The following is a 7,503-nucleotide window of genomic DNA, read 5'->3' as shown; positions in this document are numbered from 1 at the left end:
CCCAGTGCATCATGGGAACAGGGCAGACTAAACTACCAAGCCAATTCTTCACCAGAAAGGAGACAAGCTACCGGGGACCGGTTTCTGGCATTTCAGCCGTCTTCGGCCCGGCTTGCTTGAATCCTGATGGTGCAGTGAGAAAGGGACTCATGTCTGAGTATACCCTGCCACACCTATAGTGGCCAAAAACGATTCAGAAAAGGGGGTGGTGATGAACAGAGTGCCTGAATTAAGCAGACCACTCTTACCCAGTCCAAAGATCAGGGCTTGATCCATCACCATTATTTATCTCACTGCACCATCCCAGCTCAGAACCTGGCTATATGCAAATCAGTCTGTCCCTGGCCCAGTGCATCATGGGAACAGGGCAGACTAAACTACCAAGCCAATTCTTCACCAGAAAGGAGACAAGCTACCGGGGACCGGTTTCTGGCATTTCAGCCGTCTTCGGCCCGGCTTGCTTGAATCCTGATGGTGCAGTGAGAAAGGGACTCATGTCTGAGTATACCCTGCCACACCTATAGTGGCCAAAAACGATTCAGAAAAGGGGGTGGTGATAAACAGAGTGTCTGAATTAAGCAGACCACTCTTACCCAGTCCAAAGATCAGGGCTTGATTCATCACCATTATTTATCTCACTGCACCATCCCAGCTCAGAACCTGGCTATATGCAAATCAGTCTGTCCCTGGCCCAGTGCATCATGGGAACAGGGCAGACTAAACTACCAAGCCAATTCTTCACCAGAAAGGAGACAAGCTACCGGGGACCGGTTTCTGGCATTTCAGCCGTCTTCGGCCCGGCTTGCTTGAATCCTGATGGTGCAGTGAGAAAGGGACTCATGTCTGAGTATACCCTGCCACACCTATAGTGGCCAAAAACGATTCAGAAAAGGGGGTGGTGATGAACAGAGTGTCTGAATTAAGCAGACCATTCTTACCCAGTCCAAAGATCAGGGCTTGATCCATCACCATTATTTATCTCACTGCACCATCCCAGCTCAGAACCTGGCTATATGCAAATCAGTCTGTCCCTGGCCCAGTGCATCATGGGAACAGGGCAGACTAAACTACCAAGCCAATTCTTCACCAGAAAGGAGACAAGCTACCGGGGACCGGTTTCTGGCATTTCAGCCGTCTTCGGCCCGGCTTGCTTGAATCCTGATGGTGCAGTGAGAAAGGGACTCATGTCTGAGTATACCCTGCCACACCTATAGTGGCCAAAAACGATTCAGAAAAGGGGGTGGTGATGAACAGAGTGTCTGAATTAAGCAGACCACTCTTACCCAGTCCAAAGATCAGGGCTTGATCCATCACCATTATTTATCTCACTGCACCATCCCAGCTCAGAACCTGGCTATATGCAAATCAGTCTGTCCCTGGCCCAGTGCATCATGGGAACAGGGCAGACTAAACTACCAAGCCAATTCTTCACCAGAAAGGAGACAAGCTACCGGGGACCGGTTTCTGGCATTTCAGCCGTCTTCGGCCCGGCTTGCTTGAATCCTGGTGGTGCAGTGAGAAAGGGACTCATGTCTGAGTACACCCTGCCACACCTATAGTGGCCAAAAACGATTCAGAAAAGGGGGTGGTGATGAACAGAGTGTCTGAATTAAGCAGACCACTCTTACCCAGTCCAAAGATCAGGGCTTGATCCATCACCATTATTTATCTCACTGCACCATCCCAGCTCAGAACCTGGCTATATGCAAATCAGTCTGTCCCTGGCCCAGTGCATCATGGGAACAGGGCAGACTAAACTACCAAGCCAATTCTTCACCAGAAAGGAGACAAGCTACCGGGGACCGGTTTCTGGCATTTCAGCCGTCTTCGGCCCGGCTTGCTTGAATCCTGATGGTGCAGTGAGAAAGGGACTCATGTCTGAGTATAGCCTGCCACACCTATAGTGGCCAAAAACGATTCAGAAAAGGGGGTGGTGATGAACAGAGTGTCTGAATTAAGCAGACCACTCTTACCCAGTCCAAAGATCAGGGCTTGATCCATCACCATTATTTATCTCACTGCACCATCCCAGCTCAGAACCTGGCTATATGCAAATCAGTCTGTCCCTGGCCCAGTGCATCATGGGAACAGGGCAGACTAAACTACCAAGCCAATTCTTCACCAGAAAGGAGACAAGCTACCGGGGACCGGTTTCTGGCATTTCAGCCGTCTTCGGCCCGGCTTGCTTGAATCCTGATGGTGCAGTGAGAAAGGGACTCATGTCTGAGTATACCCTGCCACACCTATAGTGGCCAAAAACGATTCAGAAAAGGGGGTGGTGATGAACAGAGTGTCTGAATTAAGCAGACCACTCTTACCCAGTCCAAAGATCAGGGCTTGATCCATCACCATTATTTATCTCACTGCACCATCCCAGCTCAGAACCTGGCTATATGCAAATCAGTCTGTCCCTGGCCCAGTGCATCATGGGAACAGGGCAGACTAAACTACCAAGCCAATTCTTCACCAGAAAGGAGACAAGCTACCGGGGACCGGTTTCTGGCATTTCAGCCGTCTTCGGCCCGGCTTGCTTGAATCCTGATGGTGCAGTGAGAAAGGGACTCATGTCTGAGTATACCCTGCCACACCTATAGTGGCCAAAAACGATTCAGAAAAGGGGGTGGTGATGAACGGAGTGTCTGAATTAAGCAGACCACTCTTACCCAGTCCAAAGATCAGGGCTTGATCCATCACCATTATTTATCTCACTGCACCATCCCAGCTCAGAACCTGGCTATATGCAAATCAGTCTGTCCCTGGCCCAGTGCATCATGGGAACAGGGCAGACTAAACTACCAAGCCAATTCTTCACCAGAAAGGAGACAAGCTACCGGGGACCGGTTTCTGGCATTTCAGCCATCTTCGGCCCGGCTTGCTTGAATCCTGATGGTGCAGTGAGAAAGGGACTCATGTCTGAGTATACCCTGCCACACCTATAGTGGCCAAAAACGATTCAGAAAAGGGGGTGGTGATGAACAGAGTGTCTGAATTAACCAGACCACTCTTACCCAGTCCAAAGATCAGGGCTTGATCCATCACCATTATTTATCTCACTGCACCATCCCAGCTCAGAACCTGGCTATATGCAAATCAGTCTGTCCCTGGCCCAGTGCATCATGGGAACAGGGCAGACTAAATTACCAAGCAAATTCTTCACCAGAAAGGAGACAAGCTACCGGGGACCGGTTTCTGGCATTTCAGCCGTCTTCGGCCCGGCTTGCCTGAATCCTGATGGTGCAGTGAGAAAGGGACTCATGTCTGAGTATACCCTGCCACACCTATAGTGGCCAAAAACGATTCAGAAAAGGGGGTGGTGATGAAAAGAGTGTCTGAATTAAGCAGACCACTCTTACCCAGTCCAAAGATCAGGGCTTGATCCATCACCATTATTTATCTCACTGCACCATCCCAGCTCAGAACCTGGCTATATGCAAATCAGTCTGTCCCTGGCCCAGTGCATCATGGGAACAGGGCAGACTAAACTACCAAGCCAATTCTTCACCAGAAAGGAGACAAGCTACCGGGGACCGGTTTCTGGCATTTCAGCCGTCTTCGGCCCGGCTTGCTTGAATCCTGGTGGTGCAGTGAGAAAGGGACTCATGTCTGAGTACACCCTGCCACACCTATAGTGGCCAAAAACGATTCAGAAAAGGGGGTGGTGATGAACAGAGTGTCTGAATTAAGCAGACCACTCTTACCCAGTCCAAAGATCAGGGCTTGATCCATCACCATTATTTATCTCACTGCACCATCCCAGCTCAGAACCTGGCTATATGCAAATCAGTCTGTCCCTGGCCCAGTGCATCATGGGAACAGGGCAGACTAAACTACCAAGCCAATTCTTCACCAGAAAGGAGACAAGCTACCGGGGACCGGTTTCTGGCATTTCAGCCGTCTTCGGCCCGGCTTGCTTGAATCCTGATGGTGCAGTGAGAAAGGGACTCATGTCTGAGTATACCCTGCCACACCTATAGTGGCCAAAAACGATTCAGAAAAGGGGGTGGTGATGAACAGAGTGTCTGAATTAAGCAGACCACTCTTACCCAGTCCAAAGATCAGGGCTTGATCCATCACCATTATTTATCTCACTGCACCATCCCAGCTCAGAACCTGGCTATATGCAAATCAGTCTGTCCCTGGCCCAGTGCATCATGGGAACAGGGCAGACTAAACTACCAAGCCAATTCTTCACCAGAAAGGAGACAAGCTACCGGGGACCGGTTTCTGGCATTTCAGCCGTCTTCGGCCCGGCTTGCTTGAATCCTGATGGTGCAGTGAGAAAGGGACTCATGTCTGAGTATACCCTGCCACACCTATAGTGGCCAAAAACGATTCAGAAAAGGGGGTGGTGATGAACAGAGTGTCTGAATTAAGCAGACCACTCTTACCCAGTCCAAAGATCAGGGCTTGATCCATCACCATTATTTATCTCACTGCACCATCCCAGCTCAGAACCTGGCTATATGCAAATCAGTCTGTCCCTGGCCCAGTGCATCATGGGAACAGGGCAGACTAAACTACCAAGCCAATTCTTCACCAGAAAGGAGACAAGCTACCGGGGACCGGTTTCTGGCATTTCAGCCGTCTTCGGCCCGGCTTGCTTGAATCCTGATGGTGCAGTGAGAAAGGGACTCATGTCTGAGTATACCCTGCCACACCTATAGTGGCCAAAAACGATTCAGAAAAGGGGGTGGTGATGAACGGAGTGTCTGAATTAAGCAGACCACTCTTACCCAGTCCAAAGATCAGGGCTTGATCCATCACCATTATTTATCTCACTGCACCATCCCAGCTCAGAACCTGGCTATATGCAAATCAGTCTGTCCCTGGCCCAGTGCATCATGGGAACAGGGCAGACTAAACTACCAAGCCAATTCTTCACCAGAAAGGAGACAAGCTACCGGGGACCGGTTTCTGGCATTTCAGCCGTCTTCGGCCCGGCTTGCCTGAATCCTGATGGTGCAGTGAGAAAGGGACTCATGTCTGAGTATACCCTGCCACACCTATAGTGGCCAAAAACGATTCAGAAAAGGGGGTGGTGATGAAAAGAGTGTCTGAATTAAGCAGACCACTCTTACCCAGTCCAAAGATCAGGGCTTGATCCATCACCATTATTTATCTCACTGCACCATCTCAGCTCAGAACCTGGCTATATGCAAATCAGTCTGTCCCTGGCCCAGTGCATCATGGGAACAGGGCAGACTAAACTACCAAGCCAATTCTTCACCAGAAAGGAGACAAGCTACCGGGGACCGGTTTCTGGCATTTCAGCCGTCTTCGGCCCGGCTTGCTTGAATCCTGGTGGTGCAGTGAGAAAGGGACTCATGTCTGAGTACACCCTGCGACACCTATAGTGGCCAAAAACGATTCAGAAAAGGGGGTGGTGATGAACAGAGTGTCTGAATTAAGCAGACCACTCTTACCCAGTCCAAAGATCGGGGCTTGATCCATCACCATTATTTATCTCACTGCACCATCCCAGCTCAGAACCTGGCTATATGCAAATCAGTCTGTCCCTGGCCCAGTGCATCATGGGAACAGGGCAGACTAAACTACCAAGCCAATTCTTCACCAGAAAGGAGACAAGCTACCGGGGACCGGTTTCTGGCATTTCAGCCGTCTTCGGCCCGGCTTGCTTGAATCCTGATGGTGCAGTGAGAAAGGGACTCATGTCTGAGTATACCCTGCCACACCTATAGTGGCCAAAAACGATTCAGAAAAGGGGGTGGTGATGAACAGAGTGTCTGAATTAACCAGACCACTCTTACCCAGTCCAAAGATCAGGGCTTGATCCATCACCATTATTTACTCACTGCACCATCCCAGCTCAGAACCTGGCTATATGCAAATCAGTCTGTCCCTGGCCCAGTGCATCATGGGAACAGGGCAGACTAAACTACCAAGCCAATTCTTCACCAGAAAGGAGACAAGCTACCGGGGACCGGTTTCTGGCATTTCAGCCGTCTTCGGCCCGGCTTGCCTGAATCCTGATGGTGCAGTGAGAAAGGGACTCATGTCTGAGTATACCCTGCCACACCTATAGTGGCCAAAAACGATTCAGAAAAGGGGGTGGTGATGAACAGAGTGTCTGAATTAAGCAGACCACTCTTACCCAGTCCAAAGATCAGGGCTTGATCCATCACCATTATTTATCTCACTGCACCATCCCAGCTCAGAACCTGGCTATATGCAAATCAGTCTGTCCCTGGCCCAGTGCATCATGGGAACAGGGCAGACTAAACTACCAAGCCAATTCTTCACCAGAAAGGAGACAAGCTACCGGGGACCGGTTTCTGGCATTTCAGCCGTCTTCGGCCCGGCTTGCTTGAATCCTGATGGTGCAGTGAGAAAGGGACTCATGTCTGAGTATACCCTGCCACACCTATAGTGGCCAAAAACGATTCAGAAAAGGGGGTGGTGATGAACAGAGTGTCTGAATTAAGCAGACCACTCTTACCCAGTCCAAAGATCAGGGCTTGATCCATCACCATTATTTATCTCACTGCACCATCCCAGCTCGGAACCTGGCTATATGCAAATCAGTCTGTCCCTGGCCCAGTGCATCATGGGAACAGGGCAGACTAAACTACCAAGCCAATTCTTCAGCAGAAAGGAGACAAGCTACCGGGGACCGGTTTCTGGCATTTCAGCCGTCTTCGGCCCGGCTTGCTTGAATCCTGGTGGTGCAGTGAGAAAGGGACTAATGTCTGAGTATACCCTGCCACACCTATAGTGGCCAAAAACGATTCAGAAAAGGGGGTGGTGATGAACAGAGTGTCTGAATTAAGCAGACCACTCTTACCCAGTCCAAAGATCAGGGCTTGATCCATCACCATTATTTATCTCACTGCACCATCCCAGCTCAGAACCTGGCTATATGCAAATCAGTCTGTCCCTGGCCCAGTGCATCATGGGAACAGGGCAGACTAAACTACCAAGCCAATTCTTCACCAGAAAGGAGACAAGCTACCGGGGACCGGTTTCTGGCATTTCAGCCGTCTTCGGCCCGGCTTGCTTGAATCCTGATGGTGCAGTGAGAAAGGGACTCATGTCTGAGTATACCCTGCCACACCTATAGTGGCCAAAAACGATTCAGAAAAGGGGGTGGTGATGAACAGAGTGTCTGAATTAAGCAGACCACTCTTACCCAGTCCAAAGATCAGGGCTTGATCCATCACCATTATTTATCTCACTGCACCATCCCAGCTCAGAACCTGGCTATATGCAAATCAGTCTGTCCCTGGCCCAGTGCATCATGGGAACAGGGCAGACTAAACTACCAAGCCAATTCTTCACCAGAAAGGAGACAAGCTACCGGGGACCGGTTTCTGGCATTTCAGCCGTCTTCGGCCCGGCTTGCTTGAATCCTGGTGGTGCAGTGAGAAAGGGACTCATGTCTGAGTATACCCAGCTACACCTATAGTGGCCAAAAACGATTCAGAAAAGGGGGTGGTGATGAACAGAGTGTCTGAATTAAGCAGACCACTCTTACCCAGTCCAAAG

This window comes from Lissotriton vulgaris, chromosome 12 (genome assembly GCF_964263255.1).
Source record: "Lissotriton vulgaris chromosome 12, aLisVul1.2, whole genome shotgun sequence".
Lineage (NCBI taxonomy): Eukaryota > Metazoa > Chordata > Amphibia > Caudata > Salamandridae > Lissotriton > Lissotriton vulgaris.
Note: the sequence above shows the minus strand (reverse complement) of the source record.